This window comes from Pteronotus mesoamericanus, unplaced genomic scaffold (genome assembly GCF_021234165.1).
Source record: "Pteronotus mesoamericanus isolate MK-2021 breed Mesoamerican mustached bat unplaced genomic scaffold, CSHL_Meso_final contig_180, whole genome shotgun sequence".
NCBI classification, from domain to species: Eukaryota; Metazoa; Chordata; class Mammalia; order Chiroptera; family Mormoopidae; genus Pteronotus; species Pteronotus mesoamericanus.
This window is the reverse complement of record NW_026555076.1, coordinates 5643070-5670917: the sequence shown is the minus strand read 5'-3', so window position 1 is coordinate 5670917 and position 27848 is coordinate 5643070. Positions and strand designations below refer to the sequence as shown.

At 32.7% G+C, this 27848-nt stretch overlaps 1 pseudogene; it reads left to right on the top strand.

The window, feature by feature from the left end:
- Positions 1 to 21263: 21263 nt before the first annotated feature.
- LOC129065486 (small nuclear ribonucleoprotein E-like) lies at positions 21264 to 21578 on the top strand (annotated as a pseudogene).
- The last annotated feature ends 6270 nt before the right edge of the window (positions 21579 to 27848 follow it).

Genomic DNA, 27848 nt, shown 5'->3' with positions numbered 1-27848 from the left:
TATTCAATAAAGGATGGAGGAATGAATTAACTGAAGACAATTTTAGGATATAATAAACCTCAGTTTCCTACAAAAGAGCATTTAAGGGGTGAAATAAAGCAATAAACCTTCATTATCAATTAATAATGTATGTTCAAGAAGTCGTTAGATATTGGATGAGAAGATAGATTACGATCAGCTATCCTTGGAGTAGGTTCAGATGGTCAGTATATCAGACAGAAATCCCATATCAAGACTGTTACTAAGAGTCTATGTATCAAGACTGTTACTAAGACTTACTAAGAGTCTATGTCTTTCTTTTCTAGAATAATGTTTTAATTAGAAGACAAGGCTACTTTGACTTGAATACATACAACAATTACTTTTTCTCACTTCTGTGGAGTTCTTTGAATGGAAAGTACTTATTAATACCAGCAAGGCTGCATCTAGTTTATTATCTGTGAGTAGACTAGGTCAGCATCTGCTCTTCCATATCACATTATATATAAATACAAGGGTCGGTGGGGAGAATGTCCTTAACTCTTAGATACAAGTATCCTCTTAAATTCAGAATGGCCCAAATTAATGTATCCTCAATATCTGCAAACTCTGTCCTGTGGCTTTGTATGTTCTCTCTTTATGAATTGGTGATTAGCCATGTGACCTGTTTGGTCAATGGGGTGTCAATGCAAAATGATGCAAACAGAGACTTAAAAAGGGACTCTTTAAGTGAAAAGGAAAAGTCATTTCTTAATAATAAAAAAACATACAAAAGTAAAAACGACATCAGAAGAGTTAATAGCTATTCTTAAATTATTCCCCAAAAAATCGAAGAGGAAGGAATATTTATAAACTCATTTTACATGAAGAAATTTACCCTGATACCAAAATCAGAAGAAGATTCCACAAAAATAAAATAAAATAAAAGAACATCGTAGACCAATATCCTAAATAAACATAATTGCAAAAACCCTAAAAAAATTAGCAAATTGAACATAACAATATATTAAAAGAATCATATACCACAGTCAAGCAGGATTTGTTCCAGGGATATGAAAATGGTTTAACATCTGCAAATTAATCAAAGTGATACACCACATTGACAAAGTGAAAAATAAAAATCTTATGGTCATATCAATAAATGAAGAAAAATCATTTGACTAAATGTAACATCCATTTATAATAAAAACTTTCAAAAAAGTGGACATAGAGGGAATATAACTTATAATGAATTTCATATATATTATATATACATGCATATGTTACATATTCTATATAATATATACATGTTATATATTACATATTACGTATATATTATATATTACATATATTATATATGACAAATACACAGCTAACATCATAGTCTAGGGTGAAAAGCTGAAAGATTTTCCTCTAAAATCAGGAACAAAACAAGGAGGCCCATTTTCACCATTTTTATTCAACATAGTATTGGAAGTCCTAGGCACAGAAATTAGGCAAGAAGAAGAAATAAAATCCATTTAAATTACAAAAGAAAAGTAAAACTCTCATTATTTTCAGATGACATGATACTAGACATAAAAAACCCTAAAGATTCTTCAAAAAAATTACTAGAGCTAATAAATTAATTTAGTAAAGTGAAAGTACAAAATTAATATATGTATAAATCTGTTCCATTTCTAGACACTAATTACAAAATATTAGAAAGATAAGTCGAGACAAAATCTAATTTACAATTGCATCAAATAAACAAAATACGTAGAATTAATTTAACCAAAGAAGTAAAAGACCTATATTTTGAAAACTATAAGGCATTGATACAAGAAATTGAAGGAAACATACACACAAAAATAGAAGGCTATTGTGTGGTCTTGGATGGGAAGAACTAATATTGTCAAAATTATGATACAACTGAAGCAATCTACAGATTCAGTACAGCTTCTATTGAAAAAACAATGGCTTTTTATTTTCCCACAGAACTAGAACAAATAATCCTAAAATTTGTATAGATCCACAAAAAAAAATTACTCAAAGCAATCTTCAGAAAGAACAAACTTGGAGACATTAAGCTCCCTGATGTAAAACTACACAAAAAAGCCATATAATCAAAACAACACACACACACACACACACACACACACACACACTCACACCAGATGTATAGATCAAAAGAACAGAACAGAGAGTTCAGAAATTAACCCACACATATAGTGAGTCAATCTAAAACGCAGGGGACAAGAATGAACAATGGGAGAAAAAAATACACAATGCAAAATAATGAAACTGGAACAGTATCTTACATCATATGCAAGAATAAATGTAAAATAGATTTAAAAAACAAAAAAAACTTGAATATAAGACCTGAAACTATAAAACTCCTTGAAGAAAACATAGGCAGCATGTTTTTGGACATCAGCCTTTGCAATATATTATTGGATATGTCTCCTTAGGCAAGGATAACAAAAGCACAAACAATTGCAACCATATCAAACTAAAGCACTTCTGCACAACAAAGCATATCCTCAAAACAAAAATGTAACCTACTGAATTGGAGAAGTTATTTACAAATCATAAACCTGATAGTTAATATCTAAAATATATAAGGAACATATACAACTAAATATTTTTAAAAATCTGATTAAAAAATGAGCAAAGGCCCTGAATAGACATCTTTGCAAAGCAACATAGAGAACAAAATACTCACATAAAAAAATACATATATCGCTAATCATCAGGAAAATAAAAATGAAAAACACGGTGAGAAAACACTTCACACTTGTTAGAATGGCTATTATCAAAAAGACAACAAATAAGTGTTGCCAAGGCTGTGGAGAAAAAAGAACCTTTATTCACTATTGGAGGAAATGTAAACTGCAGTGTAGCCACTGTGAAAAGGAGTAGGCAGTTTCCTTAAAAAAAAAAAGGTACAGTTAAAAAGAATTACTCTACAATCCAGCAAGTCCATGTTTTGGTGTTTATCCACAGAAAACAAAACACAATAATTTATATACACCCTTTGCTTATAGTAACATTATTTATAATAGTTAATATAAGGAAGTACCCAAGGTGTACATTAATAGAGGATAAAGAAGATATGGCATATCTAGATAGACATAGAAAGATATAGATGATATAGATGATATAGCTATAGATGAAAGATGATAGATGATAGATATAGATACAGATATAGATATAGATGATATAGACATAGATATAGATATAGATGATAGAAATAATTGGATATTACTCAGCCATGAAAAAGAATGAAATCTTTCCTTTCCAAAAACATGAATGAATGGATGGTATTATGCTAGTTTAAATAAGTCAGAGAAAGACAAATACCATCTGATTTCACTTACCTGTGAAATTAAAAACAAACAAACAAAACATACCAAAAATGGACAGCTAGATACAGAGAATAAACTGGTGGTTGCCAGAGGAAGAGAGCTTGAGAGGGTAGATGAAACAGGTGAAGGGTGATAGGGACTACACTCTTTCAGGTATAAAACACATAAATCATAAGAATGTAATGAACAGCATAGACCATAATGCCAATAATAATGTAATTATCCTGTATGGTGACAAAAGGTAACTCATTTGTCATGGTGATAAGTTTGTAATCTATATAAATATCAAATTACTATGTAGTACACCTGAAAATAATATAATATTGTAAAAAAATTATAGTTCAGTAATTTTAAAAAGCAACTTTCTTACCCTGGTAGATTACTTGAGGAATCTGAGCTCGGAAATATTTTGTTACTTTTGGGGATCCACCATATTCTATCATGGAGAATAAAGAATGCTGCTCAAGAAAAGTTCAGTGATGTTTATGATCAACTCCCCTCCCTAATCTTTCCCATCTGCCCTTGTGCTGCTCAGTTTAACTTTATGGACCATCCTAAAAACTAATGATTCTTAAAGGTTAAAGTTTTCAATGAATATAAAGTCATGAATATTAGTTTTCCACTTTATAGGTTTCTGGTCTATAATGAATTCCAGCTTAAGCATTTTCCTTTACTTAATAGCAAAGAAGGTTAGAAGATCCTCATTTTTTGTCAAGGCCTTATCAAATAAAATTATAATGAAGAGCAATTATGATATACCAAAGGTTAGGAGTTGGTGTTGATTCTACAGGGGCACTCTCTCCTGAAGGTTTATTTGAACCATAAAGGAAGTGCACTTATAATTGATAATTTTTTATGGAATGATATAATTTAAAGTGTTCCCTAATTCTTAATTGAAAGACCAAGTTACCTAGCACAGGTTAAACATTTGTGTTCAAGTAATTAAATTTGTCTTTTCAGTTAAATAGTTTGGTTGAGAAATTTTAGCCTTATTAAACAGGATGTCTCTTACTTTTGAAAGAGACAAATTATTTCAGATGTGTTTCAATTCATTACCTCTTTATATTCTTACAATGAACTGTAAAACAAATATGAATTTTCCCCCTAAGGACAAAAAAAGTTTATATAACCATCAAATGATATGCTCAAGATAATGAAGTTAATAAAGACAGAGCTGAGAAAAACAATTTTGCCTTTGGGTCCCCAAACTCTTTCTCTTTCCATGACAATATATTGTAAACTAAAGTCTAAAGTGTTCTTTATGATCAAATAAAATATATTTTTATGATTCTGTGACTCGACTATAGAGGTGCAAAATTTCATTGATTAACTTAACTTTGGGTTTTAGAACTGTGAGTTCTGCAGTGAAGACTTGAGGAAAACAAGGAAAAGAATTTAATATCCCAAACTGAACAATTACCCACTAAATCAATAATACTTTTTTTTATTTGAATTTGGAAACAGACTACTTAAGTCACTTAAAAAGCCTGGGTTTTAAATGTTAAGAATTAGAATAAAATCTTTTGAATGTCAAGAATTAGACTCAATCCTTTGTTACTTAGTGGCTTAGTTATCTTAAACAAATTTTTCAACTTTAAGAATCAGGGGTGTTTTATTTGTAAGTTGAGGGTAATAATGATACTATTTCATAAATTGCCATAAAGAAAAGATAAAAAAATACATTTTAAGTTACCATCATTAAGTTACATATTAAGTTCCTCCCAATAAATGACAGGTTTTATTATTTTTATTGTTTTCATTTTGACATTATGTCCACCATAGTTGCAGTAAACACAGGCTAAAATTTCACTTCCAGTGTACTTTTTGTGGATAACAGTTTCCTATCAAACTTCAGTAGCCAAATTTCTTCCCCAAAATTGTGTTATTTCCATCTTGTCTCTCTATTTCAATATTCAGAAATTTGGCCTGTATTACAAACATGTTCATGTAAAATAGAGTGTGCTTTATTGATAAAAATATGCCTTATTAATTCTAAGGAAGTACATAATATTAATTATAAGTTATCAATGGGTGACAAGTGTTCACACCATAGTTCTAGTAAAAAAGTTACAGGTATCATTAATATTAGTATACTTTATTGCCTGACATGTATAATTGGAGGAAATGGAAATTTCAATTGGAGATTAGTGAGAAAAATACATACTTTTCATATTATGTTTGCATGGAAGTTTTAAGGATCTAGTCTTATGTTCTTTTTTTAAAAATGTAATTATTATAGTTCTCTTGAGGTATGTTGACATTTGGTGCAGCACTAGTTTACTGTAAATAATTTTGTAATTGAAGTGTCCATGACTAGATTACCTGAAGCAGTCTTATTTCCTCATGTTAATTTACTATAGACAACACTGAATACCCTCAAACTGCCTTTTACTTCTAAAAAGTTGCAGGCTGATGTGAATTAGATATAAAAAAGCATAAATTAATGCCTAATTATCATATTTATATCCCATTTATATGTATTGATTTCTTGTTTTATGCAGGTTGACTATAATTATGTAACTTTATAACCATCACAAAATGCAATTTTCTTTCTTTTTTTTCAGCAATATAGAAAGATGATATAGTAATTGTTCTTCCTTTAGTAAGATTTAGAGCCTTATTTAAGTTTTAGGGACAAAAAATTTGAACATTAGTTCTTAGATCAAAATTAATGCTTCAGAAAGGACATCAATAGCCTATATTTCAATATGTTATGGAATTAAAACTTTTAATGTCATTCATGTAATTAGTTAAAACCTCACCTTTTAAGTCATAATTATATATCTTAAAACACTACAAATCAGTAAATTTAAAACCTGAAAGTTAACACATATAATATCATAATACATTAAAGAAATTTTGCAATATGTTTATCTTTGACTTAGTTTCTTATAAGATACCCGGAAAGTGGGATCACATAAAATTTCTAAAGACCCAAATTAGAGAAAACTAATATTTATAAAGTCACAGTGAAGTATGTGGAGCCTCCTCAGTCCACAAATATTGTACCCATTGTTAGCATTTATCTTCAAACACAACTGAGCTTAAAATAAGATTATCACATTTTCTCCATACTATCCCTTATGTTTTTAGTTTTAGAAAAATAGTAAATTAAATGCAACAGAAAGCCATATTCACCAATGTAAATTCACTAAATAAGTAAAAGAAATAACAAAAATGATAAAATAGAATTATATATAAAATATACATATATACATATAATGTATATTCTGTATACATAAATGTGTGTATATGCATACACACACATACATATCTGTTTAGCAAACATGTTAGCCCCAAAATTTTTACCAAACAACTAATTGTCTATAAAAGACCAAAGAATAAAAAATAAGAGATATTAAAAAGAACAAAATAAAACACAAAATGAATAACAAAATTACAAAGACTACTGTTAAAAATGAAGATGCATTGTCTTTAAAGTCTTTTATTCATAGCATTATACTTTTTTTTTTTCGCTTGCTGATTTATCTCCTTGTTTGGCATCATACTTTTTTCTCTTTTTTCAAAACTTCTTTCTTTGTAAAGAGGGATATCAATTTCCAACTAAAGAATCAATGATTAGCCTTGGCTGGTGTGGCTCAATGGTTGAGCACCCGCCTGCAAGGTGGAGGGTTGCTAGTTCAATTTCCGGTCGGAGCACATGCCTGGGTTGTCGACCAGGTCCTAGGTAGGGGGCACGTGAAAGGCAACCACACATCGACATTTTCCTCTCTTTCTCCCTCCCTTCCCCTCTCTCTAAAGTAAATAAAATCTTTAAGAAAAAGAATCAATAATTAAATGTTCTCTGAGACTGTTGTAAATATATTTTTTGTTTGGCACAAGTTGGTAAACTTTGGTTTTCATGGGTGGGAGGGATGATTATATTCTCTGATGGATTAACAAAAAATGATGCTGTTATTTTCTAGTTTAATATGCATTCTGATAAGATTTATATAATATAAAATGGGAGTACTGTGAGAACTTTGTCAATAAAAATAAAGGAAAACTGACAACTAACTTAAATCCTTAAGTATGCCGTAGGTGGTGGATTAGTCAATAAAGAAATTAAAACAAACTGCCAACCAGTTCTTTTATCTTTTACAGCAAAACTAATTTATGACCAATTAAATGTGTGGAAAAAATATTTGCAGTGAAAATGTTTGTAGCAAAGACTTTGTAACAAAACTTCTGAACACGGGCCTAGTTTGTACATGCGATAATTAATATGAAATATTTGTTAGCAATTTTATAGTGGCTTGCCATTCATAAAATAATTTTTCTTAAGTGTATATAAGATAGGCAAAAATTCATATCATCAGTGTATTAGGCATTATACAGTATATCAACCGTATCAAGATCCTTTCAGACCAACTTTGACAGGCAGTAGTGGAATTACTTAGTCTGGGATCAGATGATATGCGAACACCGTTTTTCCCCATGTAAATGCAAACTGTTTTAGACACTGTTTGTTGATGGAGATTAAAAAAGACATACTAGATTATTAAATGAATTACTAGATCCAAAGGTTTTGTTCATCTGTTTTAGTAAAGATACTAGGGGATCATCTATGTTTAGGACTACATTTTGTTTATGTGACTCTTTCTATTCTATTAGGAGAAGTAGTCTGCCATTAATCGTCATGGCACTTCTGTGTGTTAGATGCAATGTTGCACCACCCAGAAACCGGTAAGAAATAAAGGCCTTGCAAAACAGCTATTGGAATTTCTGCTGGCAGGTGCCTCTTGGTTGTCACTCCCTTTTGGGAATTATCTCACTTGAGGAGCACTGCTTCACCGTTAGTCATAACTCCTTCCCAGGGCAGTCCACATCCAAAGGCTTATGACAGTAAGAAGTTTTGCCCTCTTGCTTCAATATGTGTAAATCTCAAGGACAAGTCATGCTCCAAATATGTCAGTGGGTTTGTCTGAGCATACCTTTAGGATCACAAAGAAGCCCCACTTCCTCCTTTGCTCAGTCTAGCCTCCTTCCCCTTGTTTCTGCAGATGTTAATCTTTAAACTACTCCATATAATCCTCTTTACACGGTTACACTATTCATGGTGAAAGTAGGACTTTGAAATAAGAATTTTAGTGAGAAAAAGTTGACATTCAAGCATTGTTCAAAGGATGGTGTCCACTTATAAGGACTTGGTCTTTCCAAACTTGAATATATGTTTTTCCTCTTTTGAGGAGACAAAGCATCAGGTTATCAGTGTTGATGTCATTAATATTTGCCATATAACAAAGTCCCTTTTCTTCAAGACTATGATTTCAAATAACTCTTCTAATTTTAATTATTTTCCCAAATAGATTTTTAATGAGAAATTTTACTCACTAAAGGACATAAAACACTAATTTTCTAAGCAGGAATTTTTGTAATTACAAATTAATAAATTACCATCTAGTTATTTATAGGTTCCCTATGAGCTTGATAAATTACATTAAGAATTATTTTCTTTACAAACTTATTATTTTCTTACTATGTCATGGACCATTATAGGTGTTTTACATATATTGTTTTAGGTATTCCTCACAAATATTATCATGAAAACAGAAGATTAGATTATACTTGTTTTGCAATTAAGGTTGATAGAGATTCAGTGATTTTCTGAAGGATACACAGTTGAGAAACAAAATGAGATCTTAAACTCAGGTCCATAGCCTGCCCAAATCCTCATAAAGAACTAATCTTGGTGCACAAAACTAACTTATCTTGACATCAGACATAGTGTATGCCACCAAATCTCTGTGAACCTGGTATATATTCATCTGATCTGATGAAATGAGGATAGCTAAAATAGTTCTTTAAATACACACTTTATTTTTATACTGAATGTATCCATATTGCATGTTTTAATCATCTTTAAAAAGGAGTAAAGACCTGAATAAAATAATGAATACTAATAGTATTAGCCAATGTAATTTAACCACTTAACATAACAGACACTGTTTTGTGTTGAGCCAATTACTATAACAAACCTACCAGATATTTACAGTTGTCATTCCCCCTTCACATGGAGACATTAACTGATTCACCAAAGGTTACAAAGCTATTGTATAGAAAAGTCAAAAGATTTATTGAGTCATTGAAAAATTAGAGCATTTAACAGATAAAGTAGAAAATAGAAAGATGAGAGGACCTAAAATATAGTATCCTTTGCTTCCCATTCCCAATATTTTCTCACATACATACACTTTTTATACTTATTTATTTCTTCATTGGTCTAATCTCTTGATTTCAGGTGAACTCCACACACAAAAGGAATGAAAGTTATCTGTGTTGTGATTTAAGCACTCTAGAAAGTCAGGTACATTCAAATTACTTTCCTACTGATTAAATAGGGATTTTTTGCTATCAAGATTACTTCTTTAGGTTAAGGAATATAGGTAGATAATATCTCTTAAAGCATTTTATACAAGAGCAAACCTGATTGATATGGGATCCAATTCTGTCCAACACATTGTGTGCTACATACACACCAATGATTAATAGATTTTTATGATCAATTCTCTGATTTAAGTTCTTAAGGTCTAGAAGGAATGCTCTCAAAGAAATTGTAGAATTATTAGACTACATAAACAGATTTAGGCATACAAAAAGGAAAATAGAAACTTAGAGTGTAACATTACTTTTACGTCTCAAAATAAATATTGGCAATATTGGTGATAAGTGCTATGATAAATCTAAATGCAGGGTATTAGAAACTCTCTTAAAAGAGACTTCTATCACAGTGTGGAAGAGAGTAAGTTTTATGATAGAAAAATTAACTAGCTGAATCTTGCAGAACTGGCAAATTAGGCAAGAGCAGACTTTAAAAAAAGAGAAAATAAGGAAACATGGGTGACAATTTATGGTGACTTCAATAACCTACAAATGGGTATTTTTAGAGCTTGAAGTTTACATGTCCTGTGCAGGCAAATTGCCTATACAATATTCTTACTCCTGTTTTTCTGCTTATTCGTTTTTGTTTTTTTATAATGTGGATCTGGAATTGTTCAGGTTATCATGGTGTAGAATCTCCTTCCTAGACTCTTCTGAAGCTAGAGGTGACCATATACCCAGCTCTGGACAAAGTAGAAGCATATTAGATAAGACTTCCAACAGGGCTATAATTTTTATGACAAGAAGGGGCATCCTCAGCTGTCATTCACCTTTTTTATATAACCTATTCCTCCTCCTTCTGGTTGGAAACTTAAATTTCTGGAAATATATTCATATATGGACTTTAAGGATGAAAGCCGAGAGATGTGGAGTCCAGAACAGGATATAGTAGGAACCTCAGCACTCCATGACTTTTTGTTATGTTGGTGTTCTTTGAGGGCACTGTGGTTATGAGTAACTTGAGCGATCAAACAGAAGATAAAAAAGGAGAGGAGGGATGGCATTAACACCACTACTACTGAATGCTAGGAGACTGGATTTTGCCTAGATGTGAGAACAAAGAACTTGCTAACTGAATCTTGCAATTAGGCAAACCTACTCACCAGTTACAAGCAATGCTCGATTGATCTAAACCTGTTGGGAAACGCCTTGTCCGGTTTAAGGGACTATAGCCTCGCTGACAAGCACAAGGGTCCCAAGGCTGGAGCTAATGGAGGAGGCCTTGGGAAAACAGGCCACTAAAGAGACAAAACCTATTTGGCAAAGGTCCAGCCCCTGCCTCCCTCACATCACCTGCTTGGCCCTGTGATGGCTGGAAGTCAATGACCTGTAAGAGTCCTCAAGAGGAGGGACAACCCAAGATAAACACAGCCAATATGGGCCTCAGGTCAAGGACTTAGGGGGACACAGAGAAAGGGCAAAAAAGCTGGCACCCCTTAGCTCAGCTTGGACATGGCCAGAGTCCTCATTCTATCTGAAAGAAGTCTCCTTATCTCTTGGAGGCTCTGCCCCACCCACCTGGCTCAGGCTTGAAACAATGCTAAAGGCAGACAGGTACAGCCCTAAACTCTATCGGGTGGTTGCTAGGGGGAAATCAGGCCTAGACTAAGTTCATCTAAGCATGATTTGTTCTTTCCTCAGAAGCTATGATAACCAGGTCACACTGGAAGGAAATTTACATTATTCATAGACCCTGACCTAAGACAGATCTCTTGTGTTCTTCCAATTGTTATCTATGATCTCTATCTGTTTTCTGTAAACATAGCCTTTTGACATTGATTGATGAGCTTTTTTATATACCCCTGAGCATATGGTTATCAATAAAACCTTTGGACAAGAGGGTTCGGGGTCTTCTCCACTAAAGGGAAGAGTCATTCCCCCTCTCCTCGCAAACAAAGAAGTGTTTGCGATGACTTGTGTTGATTCCCCTCATCCATGACAACCCCAGGATGGGCTCTGTGGGATTCAGAATCCCTCTCCCTGCCTTGGCTGGTGTGGCTCAGTGGATTGAGCACCGGCCTAAGAACTAGAATCCCTTTCCCTCTTCAGCTGGCTCTTGACAGTAACTCCCAGATCCAGGAGCACCCCACGTGGCGCTCCCTGTGACACAAATGCAGATGGCAACAGAATATATTGATCCCAGTGTAATCAGTCAGCTAAAAACCTATTTTGAAGACATAGGCATAAAGGCTGTTGGGTGAAATCATAAGAGTACATGATTTCATCTGGAAAGAATGTGCAGTACAGAATAGAAATAGTACATAAGGAAGAGGTCAGAAAATGATAATAAAAATAAACTGTGAAACTGGTAGGAAAATCAAGAGATTGATGCCAAGGTATCATTCATATTATATAGGAGAGGGTGTTCTCCAGTGACAATGTGCAGTAGAATCAATAACAAGGAAAGGGCTGAGTGAATGCTATACCTGTCCTTTACATCAATAATGTCAATAGTAACTGTGGTAGCCAAAGTAACCTTAGCTTGGGTGGAGCATAACAGATCACAAATATTGAGAAACTTTTGGGAGATTAAAATGTTGATCAAGTGGATGCAGCCCAATTTCTCAAGAAGTTCACACCTGGATATAAAGAGATACAGTGATGGCAGAAGTTTGAAAAAGATGCTTTTTGCTATGGTTATGGTTATTGCTATTTTGTTTATTTCAAAAACAGAAAACTAAGTCTGTTTTCAAGGAATGATGAGGTATAAAGCAAGAAAAATCATGTTGTTGAAGGAGCTTGAAAATAGTTAATGGGTTGTGATTCCCTAGGAAGGAATAGCATACAAATCAGAGAGATGTATTCTAAGAACACATACAAAAGGTGACCCATGGCAAAGTGACAACATTAGGATTTTGGATGGATGAAGTAAAATAAGAAGCAAAATTTTCTCATTTTGCAATTTTGCCTGGATCTTACCTTCTTTTGTTTTAACTAGACTTTTCTAGTTATGAGCGGTGGTCAGCCAATAACTCAGATTCACATGTAATGATTTAGGAGTGTGTTGAAGTAAAAAAATTACTGCTACTTCAAGATGATGTAATGCTTTTATGAAATCCTTAAGTTCGATGAGGTAAAACAAGATTTTTTTGTTGTTGTTGCTGTTTAGAATACTGTTCTATATCCATGATAAACTAGTTATCTCAAGTTATTTTCTTCACCTTGCACTTATTGTTTTGGCTTGATGGAAAGAATAACTGAATATAAAACAAACACATCAAACACTTCAGAGACATAGTAAATGAAAGATAAACAATTATGACACTGATACTTAACATCTGTGCTGGATTCATGAGCCAGTGGAGTGGTGAACACATCAACCCATATCTCTAATATTGTGGCTAATGAAAAGTATGCCATTAAGCATAGATTTGATTCCCTATAGTTTATAAAAGTAATAAACTGTGAATATTCAGTTTCAGGACATTAAGATGTAATATTAAATAATAGCATAGTCATAAGAGACTACCTTAAATAACTTGAAACAGAGACAATAATGCAGGTAATAAATAATATATGGCATATTCAAAAAGCAAGTGACACTTCCTCTCATATACTTGAGCAAAAAGAGCAATCTTCTTTTTGGGAATATAGTCAAACACTGTGTAGGCAGTTCAGACAGAACACATGTAAAGTTAAAAAAAGAAAAAGAAATAAAGAAAAAAGTAGTACACTACCTTGTCACCAATAAGGCTCCTGAGCCAATAGTGTGACATTTGTCACAATATTAGACAACATATTTTGTAGGAAATTTATGGTAGTCTTTAATGAGTGTCACTAAAAAAATTTTGTGACTTCTCCACGCTGAATGTTCACTGTTTTATTTCCATTCCTTTTATATAATGATAAGAACATGAGTTCTGTACTCAAATAGCATGAATAACTGTTCATATACATGGCAATTTGCAGTTGAAATATTAAAAGAAAACTTATTCTCAATATACATTTTATCCTAAAATTAACTGTGTGCTAGCTAAGTTCCATTTTAGATAAAATAGGACATGGATATGTCTGGCCTAAATAACTATTTATTTATCCTTCATTTCTCTTTATTGGTTCTTACCTTTTCCCTTGTTCATGACCTAGACTTTTATATCCTCTCCACTAAAGTTTTCAGGGCTCTGTGGTGGCTCTTCTCTACTCACAATAAATGCTACATAAGTATTTATGAAGAGTGAAGGATGAAGGCCCAAAAGAAAAAAAAATAATCAGGGTTAACTATATATACTACATATGATTATATACATAAATTATTTTATATATTTTATATTAGGTATATAATAAATTATAAAAAGAATCAGGTCAATTATATAATATAAAACTTCACCTGAAAGAGAGCTCTATTGATTGGCTTTCTTATGTGATCCAATATACATACTAGTGAATCAATTTGGTTTGGGTTTTCTAGATCTTACAACAGAATCTTAGATGGTATACATAAAAACTAAAAATACCATAAATGACTAGAAGAAAATACATTTAACTAAGCCAAGCCATGCCATAAAAATCAGACTAAAAGCAATAATATACTGTCATTGAAAAATACTTCAAGTAAGGGGAGCACTTGATAACTCAGTTGTTACTCAAATATACAAAAAAAAGTAATATTTTCACAAGTTTCACTGAATTTAGTAACAGGAACATATAGTGGAATAACGCATGCTATAGACAGAACATTTGTGTTCCTCTCAAAATTCATGTCTTGAAACTCTAATCCCCAATATGATGGTACCCCAAAATGGGATACTTAAGAAATGATTAGGTCATGAAAGTGAACCCTCATGATGGGACCGCATAATGAGACGGTATGAGATGATAGTCATCTGAATACAATGAAGAGAGTCTTCACCAAGAGTCTGACTTCCAACCTCTAAAACTATGAGAAATAATTTTGTTGTTAAAGCCACCCGCTTTATGATATATTTTGTTACAGAAACTCAAATTAAGACAAAATATAATGCTCTATTCAATGGTATGAATAACTTGTATGGTAAGGGAAAAAAATAAGATTTCCATATTTTGGGGAATGACTGTGAGTTTTTGAAATAGAGTGAAACTAGACAACATTCATGAAGAAATTTGGCTATGAAGAGGGGAAAACAAATAAAGTAATTAGTGGAGTGGTTTATGAATTCAGGGTAAGCTCTTTTTTTCAAATTTTTGTTTTTAAACTTTTCATATATTCACTTTTAATATATGATAGCAGGTCAATACAAAAGACTGAACAAACAAAATATTTGAGAGAGTTGGGGCAATGAAATGGATCAATATTACTAAGAAGGTGGAAAAGGAGAAGAGACAAAACCTTATATTAAGATAAATCTTTATTCTAAATGCAATATTAGGAAGTTAAAGTTTCATTTGACTACTTCTATTTACTTTTGAAGAATTGAAACAAGAACTCTACCAAGAATAACTGAACAGGCAGTTGTCTATGTGCTTGAAAGGAATGATAAAAATTATTAGGCTCTGTAGAGAAGAGAGGAAATGATGAAAACAACATTTAGGGGATGGCATTGAGGCTTGCCTTATGTTGGAAAACAAGAATTTGTACTGTGTTTTACAGTGTTGGATGTAATATATTTCCTAATAAACCAGAATAATGGCTTAATTTAGAGTGCAGAGGGCTCATCTGTGCTAGGTACTGCATTCTTCCATAAATGAGAGGGAGTTATAATATACTTGGTAAAATAATAGGGACTAAAATTGAGTAGTTGGAGGAATAGGCACAGCCAGATGGCATAATGCTCAAAGGAACAGATGTTTTTAACATGAGGGTGGAACAGTAATGATCCTAAAACTACATTCAGGAGTGAACTGAATGTAATCCTTGTCTCCTAGCACTAATGTAGTTGGGATATAAGATAATGAAGAAGCTCTAATAGGAGTTTTACTCTTAGCAGATAGCCAGATTTTATTAGTGCAATTAAATAGAGTGAAGATATATAGAAAATGTTGAGGTTGTAGAAGTGTTTTATCACTGAGACTGTGAGTTCTAGAAGCAAAATGGCATAAAGAAAGCAACAATGGTAAAAATAGTTTTTATAAGGACAACATATTATAGAATGAATCATGAGTATATTATAAAAAACCACGTTTAAAAATATTTAATTTTAAATAAATAAATTATACCTCCTTAAAATAATAATTATTAAAATTATGGAAAGGAAAGAAGACTAAATACTCATAAATAAAAAAATATTAGAGAAGAAATTTTAAGAAAGAAATATTAAGATTACGTCGATGAAATTTTTCCAAAAGAATTAGTTCCACCCATACCTGAGGGAAAGAGGTAACTCAGGTTTCTTCTTACAAAGAATCAGCCAAAAATACTCAAAAACTATGTGTATACATTATATGTGTGTGTATGTGCACACACAGACAGACATGTTAAAGACAGAGACAGAGTTCTCTATTATCTGTCATGCTGGCTCAGCTGGCTTATAGAGGAATTTGAGTGCTGACAAGTCCTAGTGCACATCACCATGGGGCACAGAACAAACAATTCCGGAGAAGTCAGAAATCAAACAGACACATACAAATGAAGAAACAAGAATATTATTGACATAACACTATTATCTCCCCAAGGATAAGTAAGCTTTTGATACAAGCAAGTATTACACAGCCTATGAAATACATAAACCTCTAACTCTTTTTCCCATTTGTATCTATTATAGATTTTTGCTGTCCCACTAGAATTCATTCTCCATAGGTAGAATTCAAGTCAGGAAAATAACAGAAAATAAAAAATAAAAAGAACAGAGATTGTGACATTCTCCTTTATATAACATCCATTATCAGCAGAAGAAATTGCCTGTTCTGTTCTATACTTAGGGTTGAATCTTGAGTAGTAAAGAAAAACAAAATGAAAACTGTCCTCATTGACAAGGGTTCCATAGAAATAAATCTAAGATGCTATTATATGGCAATTACATTGATATAATTGACAACAAACTCTTTGTAACAAACCTCAGGGGCCTCAAGAGTTGGGAGGAACAGTATGTTATCATAGAGATATTTACTTCATGTGAAATTCATTGAGTCTTATGGGCTGTGGTTGAGATTTTGCTGTCATTTTAATATAGCTAGGTTTTTAAAAAAGTTTTTTTTAAAGGAATTGTATTTTATATATGAACAGAAAAAAATGAATAGGGTGATTTAGCAAGAATAAAATAATAATTAATGACAGGCATATTAGGATCTGACAATATGTTGAGAAAACTGATTTTAAGCAAAAACAACGGGTATTATATTTTCTTGATATGTTTTTCTGGGCAACTGGGAGGAGGTGGACAGGAGAGAAAGGTAACAGGGCTTAAAAGAAGAGGAAAAATAGGCACAATGCATTTGTTGTAGAAAAATTAAGCAGTCTGATTATGTCAATTATTTATAAGACTTAGCAGTCCAAAAATATTAAATCATATAAACTAATAATGAATTCATAATTAAGAGAATCTTGTCATTCTTATAATGTAAACAATGTAGAAAAGTTATCAAGTTTCTGTAACTCATAGTTAAATACCCACTGAAATTACAATGCATGTTCTGGGCATTGATCAAAAAAATCTGTCTTTGATTTTCTTGTTCCATAGAGTTAATTATTCAGAATCTCTTTATTTTTATCTAAAAGGAAGGTCTCTATCACTCATAGGAAAATTTCAAAATTTCTTTCTAACACTACTTTGTTAATCCATCTCTCTGGATGTCCTTTTGTTAGAACAGAAAGAACAATTCAGAACTCCTTGTGCTTAGTGTGTTGGTTATTGCTAAATAACATCACACAAGAGAAATTTCAAAGGTGCTATTCACAGTCTTGGAAATTTTATACATTTTTAAGTCTTTCAATCTTTTCTAACTTTTCACTGGTAAAATTTCAAAAATTACATAAAGTGTAGTAGCCTGGTTTTCCATTTTTGTAACAGAAAGTAATAACATTCAGACTTTTTTGGACACTAGAACTACAAGACAATGGTGTGAATGACAGTCACCTGGAAATGGCGTAGCAGTCCACCAATGGGGCTGTGCAGATAAGAGAGAATGAGCAATGTTGAAGAGAGGTAACTCTAATTTTTATTTATAAATATAGCTATTTTTTACCTTTTAGAAAATTGTTAATATTCTGAACTTTTTCATAAAACCAAAGAAAGAAAGAAACACTGAAGCACATTGTTTTCTTATGGCCAAACAATAAAGTAGAAGGAGATACAGTAAATATAGTAAAATAGAATAATGATGGTAGAAGCAGAAGTGAAATCACTGATAAGTCAAAACTCATGGTTAATATGAAATTATGACCAACTATATCTGGTGATATGCAGAGGGGAAAAACAATTTTGGAATGAATTCTTGTTAAAGTTTGGCAGGAAAGCTAGGATAAGTTTTACACCTCTGCTCATTGGGCAGCAGTTAATGAGCACTCTGCCTTACCCTTCCCCAGCCTGTTCCCATTGCCAACAGGCTGAGGAAAAGATGAAAACTCTTAGTTTTGGTTGTTGTGGGAAAGGGAAAATAGAGAATGAGCTGGTAATGGAGTACTTCATAGAACAGAAAATTCAACTTAACCAAGTGTTAAATATTAACCCACACCAAGAAAACAAGCAAGCAACATGAAGTAACTGACACAAACATAACACATATCAAAGGGACTGTGAGAAAGAATAGAATACAAGTCCTTACTAAAGGCATTGATATTTATAGGAAAATGACTATGAAGCCTAAAACAGACAAATAAATGAAAAACAACAATAACAAATGCACATCAATGGACAGATACGTTCCTTGTGCCACCAATTTATTTTTCTGTGTAGAGAGGTAGAATAGGTCATGTATCATAAGTTAATAGAATAAATATATTTAAAAGAAAGAATGTATTAATAAAAGGATGGAGAGTAAAAATAAAACAGAAATCTGAGAGTCACTGGGGCAAATATTGGTAAGGTCCATGCAATCGCTAACTTTTGAAGAGGTTGTGCAGAAAAATTAGTAAAAAAAATTATATTTTAGAATTAGTAAAACAGAACACAAGAAACTAAAGTTATTTAAATCTATATCAAATCAGTCTCCTGAAGAAAAATAATTTGACTTCTCATATTAACTTTCCAACATGAGAAATTCTGTTAATAGGCAATATAAAAGTTTGAGGGTTTTTTGTTGTTGTTGTATAACAAAAGATATTTTCCCCCAAAAGACTTACAGGAAATTTAAAAATATATATTTGACACAATTGTGCCATAAAATGTATTTTGTATATATTAATAGGAATATAAATAGACATATATGTTGAAATTCATTTTAGCATTGCTTTTAAGTGGCAAAATTGGGAAAAGGATAAAATGTGGAATTGTTATGATAAATATAGCAGCTGAAAGTTAAAAACTAAAACTCTTTAGCCAACATATATCTTCAAAACATATTTATTAATGTTAGAAGAAATTGCAGCATTATGCAAATAGTAGGGCATTTATGTTAAAAAACATTAAAAATATAAATTTTTGTGGGTATTTATAAATGCGTATAAGTTTAAAAATATTATACATAGGTCAGTTTCTAGCACAAGCCTCTAAAAAGGAGGACTATAAAGAGACAAAAATAGACATAGATAATTAAATATAGAAGAAATTCTTATGCCTGATAAATTTAAGCAAATTCAAACTATTACTCAAATAGGGTATTTTATTTATAGTAAACTCATAAAGTTGTTTAAAATAATAAGACTTTATGCAGGAAATGCTGGTTTATATAGGTCCAACCCCTCCACACACCAAAATGCCTATTATTCATTCTCGAGATTGAAAAATAAATTGGCAAAGATTTATAAATTTATCAGAAATATTTCCCAAATTTATCCCAACTCTAAAAGTTCATTTCCTTAAAGCAGTAATCACTACTTTTAAGAAATTCTCTCACAGAAATAGAGAAGCATTCGAAGTTTTAACTAGTTATTCCTCATAGTCTTATTTGTTATATAGAAATTGGAGATAACCCAAATAATAAGTGCAGGGGATAGTTAAACTTTTGTAAGTAATACTCCAAAAAGGATATTTATGGCTATCAATATCAGAAATGTATTTAGTAACATAAGCATTTTCTTATTATAATAAAAACTAAGCAGAGAAACATTCAATTTCATATAGTTATGATTGCAATATATTTAGAGTGTATTGAGAAGTAAATTAGTAAAATTATCCCCAAAATTTGCATCTGGGTAAACAAAGTATAGGTAACTATTTCTGTAGAGGTTTTTTTTTTAATTTTTTTTGGGGGGGGGGGGGAATTGGGAACGGAGAGAGAGAGAGAGAGAGAAACATCAACATGAGAGACAATCATTGATCAGTTGCCTCTCCTCCATACCCAGAACAGAGGCCGAACCCACAACCCAGGCATGTGCCCTGACCAGGATTCAACGCTCAACTTTTCATTTTGCATAGCACTCAATGAACTGAGTCATGGCTATTCCCGTTTTTATGCTTTTCTGTTCTATAATTATTTTGACACTGAGCAGGTATTATTTTTAAAATTAGACCCAGGGAAAACAAAGGGGTAGGAGATTGCAAAAAACAGTCTATTTCTAAACCACGATTTTCCTCCAGAGATTTTCCTTAGGAATTTGAAGATCCCTAAATTTTATACTCATCATTTAGAAAGAATTACGTAACATTCTATAACCTTGTTACCTAGACTGTCAACCTTTGATTTTCTTATTAAGACTGGGTACATTTTTGAAGGGCCTCATCTCATATAACATTCGTTTCCTGTCGTTGCTGTCTTTGCAACATTTTACAGATGTATCCTCACTACTACATGTGATTTTCTGGTACTGCCTTGCCTCGATACTTCATTGAGATCATTTCTGTTCTTTTAGTATTGCTGTCTGAGTCAGATATTGCTATTTTAAGTTATTCAGCCTATGCCATGATCTACTACTTCTCCATAGGACTTAGAAGTTCTTAGGCCATCAACTATAGCTGAAACTCAAAATAAACATGACTCAGAACCATGTCCTCTGGGATTTACTGGGTATTTTCACACCAACTTATTGAGAATGCAGACTGGTACAGCCACTTTGGAAAGCAGTATGAACTTATCTCAAAGAATTAGAAACGGAACCGTTCATGACCCAGCAGTTGTACTTCTCGGAATATATTCAAAGAAACCTAAAACACTGATTCAAAAGAATATCTGCGCTCCTTTGTTCATTGCAGTGCTATGCACAATGGCAGCCCAAGTGCCCATCAGTAGATGAGTGGATCAAAAAGCTGTGGTTCATTTACACAATTGAATACTACTTGATTGTTAAAAAGGAGGAAACCTTGCCTTCTGCAACAGCATAGATGGACCTGGAGCATATTATGTAAGTGAAATAAGCTAGTCAGAGTAAAACAAGTACCATATGATTTCACTTATATGTGGAATCTAATGAACAATAACAACAACAAAAAACTAACAACAAAATAGGAACAGACATAGATACAGAAAACTGACAGCTGTCAAAAGGGAGTATAGTGGGCCTAGGTTAAAAAGGTAAAGGGGATTCCAGTAGTAGGTCTTTGATGTAGCACGCGTGTTAGTTTTTGTCAGCTTCCACCATGGTGTACCGTGGCCAGGGCCAAAAAGTGCAGAAGGTGATGGTGCAGCCCATTAACCTTATCTTCAGATACTTGCAAAATAGATCTCAGATTCAGGTGTGGCTTTATGAGCAAGTAAATGTGCGAATAGAGGGCTGTATGATTGGTTTTGATGAATACATGAACCTTGTATTAGATGATGCAGAAGAGATTCATTCTAAAACAAAGTCAAAAAAAACAACTAGGTCAGATCATGCTGAAAGGAGATAATATTACTCTCCTCCAAAGTGTCTCCAACTAGAAATGACTAATGAAGTGAGAAATTGTTAAGAAGCAACACAGTTTGTGTTTTTTAGGTTTGTTATAGTTTGTTGCGGGTATAGTCCTCTAACATTTGTTCATATTGTTTTGATTACCCTTTTGTTATTACCAGACAACAATAAATACTATGTGATTGTTTTTATTAAAAAAAAAGGTAAAGGGATTAAAGAAAAAAATACATATAGACACAGACAACAGTGTGGTGATTACCAGAGGAAATGGGGGATGGTGGGAGGTAAAAGAGGATAAAAGGGGTAATAAGTGGTGATAGAAGGCAACTTATCTTGGGATGGTGAACACACAGTACAATACACAGATAATGTAGTATAGAATTGTACACCTGAAACCTGTAAAATTGTATTAACCTATGTCACTCAACCAATTTAATAAAAAGAGAAAAAGACTACTCTTATATGCCATATTGATTTTATATCTCTGGAACCTTGTAGAGATATTATTCAGTGGTGGTGAAGAGGAAAAGCTAAGAATCTAACCAGATAACTGGTGAAATGAGAGATAAATCATCCTTTGGTAGTTAAAATGTAGGGCTATATCATTTCCCAAAGGTTTATAAAACATTCACTCTGTACCATCCTTGTTGATAAAATAGCCTATGAAGATATTAGTAGATCAACAATGCAGGTCAGGAAAACAGACAAGATCAAGATCAAGAATGCCTTTGTCATATGGAGAGCCAGAAAAATGCTGGAGCTTAGGTATAGATGAAAACATTGTATAATTCAAAGTTAAAGAGTTAGATTCTTATAAACCATAGTAAAAATTTTGGATTATAATTTTCTTACAGTTCATGGAAGAGTTCAAATTCCTAGATATTCCTACCAAAATTAGATAAATCTTTTCTAACTCCAGCTTCGTTAAATATATGGATTTTTTTTTTCTTGTACATATAACAGTGATGTACTGGGGCACGGGATACCCCTAATGGAATTTAATAATCAACAGCAATTATGTTGCTATGTTATTTGTAGTTACTCAAAATATTATTTTTTAAAAGGATAATCCATGAATGTGTTTTTTATTGTTTCTCTTAAACAAAATTTCATCATTTATAGTTCTATTTAAATTTCAGATTACAGTACAGGTGTTGAATGCTTAAATATTTCAAGGAAACTCTTTTTGTATATTAATTGAGAATTCAAAGACAGTTCATTAGACACTACTAATTTACCATAGAAAATATTCGTTTTAGTCTCTCAAAATAAACTATATGTGTTTTATTTGGTTTACATTTCATATAAATTTGAAATAAAGTTATAGAAAATTAAATCTAACTGAAATACCAACTTATTTATTTGCAATAAAAACATAGTACAATTTTGTAAATAAGTCAAGTTTCCCTTCCTAATTTCAAAATGCCTGGGAATTCACTTATCAAGGATAACATTGCTTTATGAGCATTTTGTTAAAATGAAAGTAGATGATGAGTTTGTAGAATATTTTAGTGACAGGGAAATTATCTTGATTGTATATAGACTATCTCAAGACATCTATTTTTATATTTTAATCTCATTGTCAAAAAATTATGTACTAGTCTGACCATATTCTGAATCTATTTTTGAACACCTACTTTTCTTCCCATCAAAGCACTGACTCTAAGCACTTTAGTAGATTGTTTAATTAAATAAACATCTACTAAGCACAGCAGAGTACTTCTACAAATCAATAGAGTTGGTAAATCAAAACAAAATGCTCAAAAGCTGGACATTATAAAAATAAAATCTATAGATAAGAATATTTTATATTTACTAATATTCGTTTATCAAATTTTTATTGTAGATGCAAAGTATTCCTGATTTATATTGACTTTGTTTTATATGCTACACCCATAATGTATTATCTTCTTTTTCAGATGACACTTTCTTTCAAATAAGAGATAAAATTTTCAGATCTCTATCAAAACTAATGCAGGCTGTGATAATGATAGAATAAAGAAAGTGCCTAGAACACAAAAAAATAAGCACTTAACTGACTGAAGATCTGCGGTAAGAATTCCAAATGAGCATATATTTTGAGCTTGTCCTGAAAATATAAGACTTTTCACCAGAGGTCAAAAATGAGAAACTTATTTCAATCAAACACAGTATGTTCAGACACCTGGAGATGATCAATAAGTAACCCAGATACTACTGACGTTATTTCCAAATATCAGTGGAAAATGAACCAAGGCCCATGGTAGGAGCATTTGGTTGTATCTAGAGACAAGGGATTTGTTGGAGGACTTTAATGAGACAGGTTTGTTTGTTTAATGAAATTTGTAGCAGTAGATGGAAGTACGTGATTGTGAATTCAATAGTCAAAATATGGAAACAGACGTAAGTTCTCTTTTCAAATCTATGATCTGACACTTTCTAGTTGGTTGATTTCAGGGAAATTTCTTCTGTGTGTCATAAATGTTAACAGAGATCTCACTCTTTCCTTAACCTCAGATCTTGGGCAAAGCTATTCCAACAAGATTACCTCAAGCTAAAATTTAATGGCAAATCAGTCTGTGTACTTGCCTCTTCCTCCCTAACGCCATCCTTACTTCACCCCCTTCGGCATGTACATACATACTGACTGCAACAGAATTCCTCCAAGAAAAGCAGGAGTCCACAGACTAGAACATGCCTGGTCCTAGAATTAATATCTCTTCATCCTTTCCCTATTTAACCTCCAAAATCTCCTGTGGTTCTGTGGAGCTCAATAGACATATGTTAATTCCACAAAATGGAAATGGATACACAAGACAGTTTGGACAATTCTTTTAAGATTTAAAAGTACATTTTTTACAAAAGACATAAATTAAAATTGAAAATATTAACACCAACAGTATATTCCTTAGGTATCACAAAACTATTCTTACTGCCCAAGAAAGGCTCACAGTTAAAATTTCTCAGCATTATAGAATAGCATATAGACTAGACAATATAGATTTTTTTCTTTTTTTTTCTTTTTTACTAGCTTTTCCAAAATATTCAAGCCGACTTTTGGTGCCTTTGTCTAACTATCCATCTACCATCTCTCTATCATCTGTCAACCACCTATCATTTATCCATCTCCATTTTGCCCACTTTGTTGACTCTTGCTCCTACTTACAAGGGATACTTGACCTCCAGAAAAGTCCCACCTATATTGCTTACATATGTTACACGTGAGGCTGATGATAAGTTTCAGGTTCAGTTTCCATGACATATCTACAATTTTTCTGCTCCAGATAATATGCCTGTGTAATATTTCTGTTCCCCATAAATACACTTTTGCTTCCACTGGTGCTATTTTCTTTCTCTTTTAATTAGGTCCTCGCACTTTGGGATCACTGGGATCACTGGCACCCTGACACGCGGGAGACTTGATGGGGCAGAGTAGTGTAGCCTTAATACGTAGAAGGCACTAAAGGTATGATATGTTTCCTGCAGATGTCAAACAATTATAACATTCTGTCATTTTGTGTTGCAGTTTATCACATTAGTACCAAAACAGAAAGCTTTTGGGAGAAAAAGCTACTGTGGCTTCATATATACCTCTTTAAAAATCCCTCCATAAGTCCTCTGCTGTGCTGGATAGGAAGACCACAGGTGCTGGATAGGAAGTAAAATCCTAACAGGACATTCAGAAAGCTGCATCCCCAATCACCCAAGCCTTCCTGGCAGAGTCATACTTTCTTGCTTGACCACATATGACTTCCTTAGGATAATTTTCTCCAGGAAGCTCTTTTCTTGTACACCCTCTCAGCAGATCACCAGGCATTGTGAGATATGACTGAATCGCTAGCATCATCAAGGGTCATTATAGAACTCAGCTCTACAAAGCTGCACACTCTCCTCAGAATAATATCACATTCTCCCATGTGCTTATTCCTTGCCACGTCTCGCCTGTGACTCGCTTGTGACCATTTACATTCTCTCACCCAGCATTAACACAATGAATATATGGCTGCTGAATACACACTTAGTTCCCAAAAAGTGAGGCAATGCTTCTCCAACACTGGCACATAACTGTGTGCATACACATGCATTCATGTGTGATGGGGGAAGTGGCTTTACGTGGGCACCCAACCTTTTCTAAGACCTAAAAGCTTCATTTATCCTTATAGAAAACCAAAACTGTTCCATCCTCCAAAATGAACTTACCTAAAAATGACTGTAGAAAAAAAGTTTTCTAGTTTAAAAGTGACTTAAAACTATATTTCTCATAAATAATAATTAAGCATGTTTCCCAGAGTTCTTTTTTACTACCCTCCGTTCCAAACTTATTGATCTAGTGTGTTAGAAAATTTTCAAATGTGTTCTTTTCTACTTGGGCATTTCAAAATAATTTATATATGGGTGGGTACCTATGAAAATGCTAGTAATATCTGTACTTTGAGAGAAAACAAATTTTCCTACATATAAAGTTAATGATGAGATGTGCAAAATGATTAGATATAAATCATTATATCTAAAACAATTGAAATAACAGAAAGTGGAAAAAAACAAAACTGTTTTTCTACAAATGTAAGTCTTTACCTACGTCTTTTTGGAAATTGTCTGGCACTGTTATCTAAATTCTCAGATCTGGGATTAATAAAACAAATAAGGAAATGTTAATTTGATAATGTGGGGGAGGAAAAATAGCTTTTTATCTATCTTTCTAAGTTCCTCTGGGTGGTCTAATAATCAAATTGACCAAACGAGTTATTTTGCAGTGTCAAGAGAAATGAATTTTAAATGACACAATGTGGAAGAGTTTAAACATGGTGGCAAAACTCCATGTTTGTAGGGATTAAGGGACATAATACACCCTTGGGGACACAGATGGCCGGCAGGCTCTAGCACCAACTTCCCCTAAGCTTCTGTTACTCATCCATATATTTTCTTGGTTCTTGGTAATAATGATAAAGGTGCCATGCAAATCATCCAATCTAACTTTCTGATTCTTCCAGGGCTTGAGCTGGGCCCTCCTCTGGACCCATCCCTTTCTGGGACCTTATGAGGTTCTGCCTACTCTATCAATTACGATGACCTTTCCCGTTTTTCCCAGGCTAGGCTCTGCCCCTTTATGTCTCTTATTGCAAATGTCCAAAAGTAGAACCACCTCCCCACGTGCCATCTTGACTTATATTGCATGTCAGAAAGTTCTGTTATGTCAGCTGGTTTCTACTGTGAATGTGCCCAGCAGAGGACTTTTTCTCTCCTTCTCACCCTAATAATCTGGTACCAGGTGGCAGCACACAAGGAAATATTTGGTCCAGTCCAAGTATTAAATCTCCCCTGCCCTGGTCCCCTGGAGTGTGTAAATGGGTTTGTAAGTGCTATAGCTTCCTAGTAAGCTTAATGGAATGCTGTCCTAAATTCTGATTTAGCTTCCCAGTTTATTAAATTTAATAACTATTCCCTTTGCTGCTTTCTTTATCAATAACTACCTAAATGCTAACATAACCAGTTTAAAATAACCACTCTTACAAAGAGGCATATTTTGGTGTGGCAAATGCTGCTGCTTCTCAATATTACAGGATAAATATAATAAATTTCAAACATGGAAGTATAGAAAAAAAGGAATAAATAGCGGTAGTAAGAAAATGTATGACTAGGAAACTATAATACAATAACAATAAAAATTATAGGCTATGAAAACCAGTGGGTACTAGAAAGCTTTAGAGATCTTTTAAAATAGAAAAGCCTAGCTATTAACAAGGAAATATCCAAATCAATATCTTTAAACGAACATTGTATAGCAGAATTAAACCTCTGGTGATGAAATAGTCTGCACAAAGTATTTGCACTGTACAATATCTGGTATAATACAATATGTTTGTATTGTTTTGAATATGAAAGCATATTTTTGCAATACAAATTAATAACCTAATTTATATATATAATTTTACTGCCATAATTTTAAATGAATGGATAAAATGATATATTTTATATTGTATAGTAAGAGATCTGAATGTATTAACATAAATATAAACTATTCTTGTCAAGAGGTCACAATAAAAGAAGTTAGAATAAAAGATTCAAAACAAATGTCTATAGTTATTAGTTTCAAAAAGCTAAAAGGAAAAGAAAGATTATCTTGCCTCAAAATAAACATTATGTAGTAATATGCCCATCCAGGCCGCAGCAGATAGGCTCAACATGGTCCCTTCAATCCTTTATTAGAATGCAAGTGTCTTGATGTCAGATTTAGAGTAATTCATAGATGTTAATTTTCTCTACATAAACACCTTGCATTTTGAAGTCCCTTTATGATTTTGTGACTCCTGTGAATGGATCAGTGTTTTCACAATGACTTTTACAAT